This window comes from Corylus avellana, unplaced genomic scaffold (genome assembly GCF_965113065.1).
Source record: "Corylus avellana unplaced genomic scaffold, dhCorAvel1.hap1.2 HAP1_SCAFFOLD_60, whole genome shotgun sequence".
NCBI classification, from domain to species: domain Eukaryota; kingdom Viridiplantae; phylum Streptophyta; class Magnoliopsida; order Fagales; family Betulaceae; genus Corylus; species Corylus avellana.
Genome location: NW_028290491.1, coordinates 47,187 through 47,500, shown reverse-complemented (window position 1 = coordinate 47,500; position 314 = coordinate 47,187).

Genomic DNA, 314 nt, shown 5'->3' with positions numbered 1-314 from the left:
GCCAATTCTTTCTAGTCGGGCCTCTCGGTCCGTTATTATACCCCGAGAAGTAGAAAGAATTACAATCCCCATCCCGCCTAAAATTCTAGGAATTCGTTGATAGTTCGAATAGATTCGTAGACCGGGTCGACTGATCCGTTTTAAATTTAAAACAGTTTTATAGGGCCCTTTCCTATTCCTTCTATGTCGTAGGGTTAAAACCAACAAATATTTGTTGCTTTCTTGATGTTTCCTCACGTTTTCAACAAAACCTTCTCTTAACAGTATTTTAACAAGGTTTTCGGTGATGTTAGTAGATGGTATTCGAACCGTTC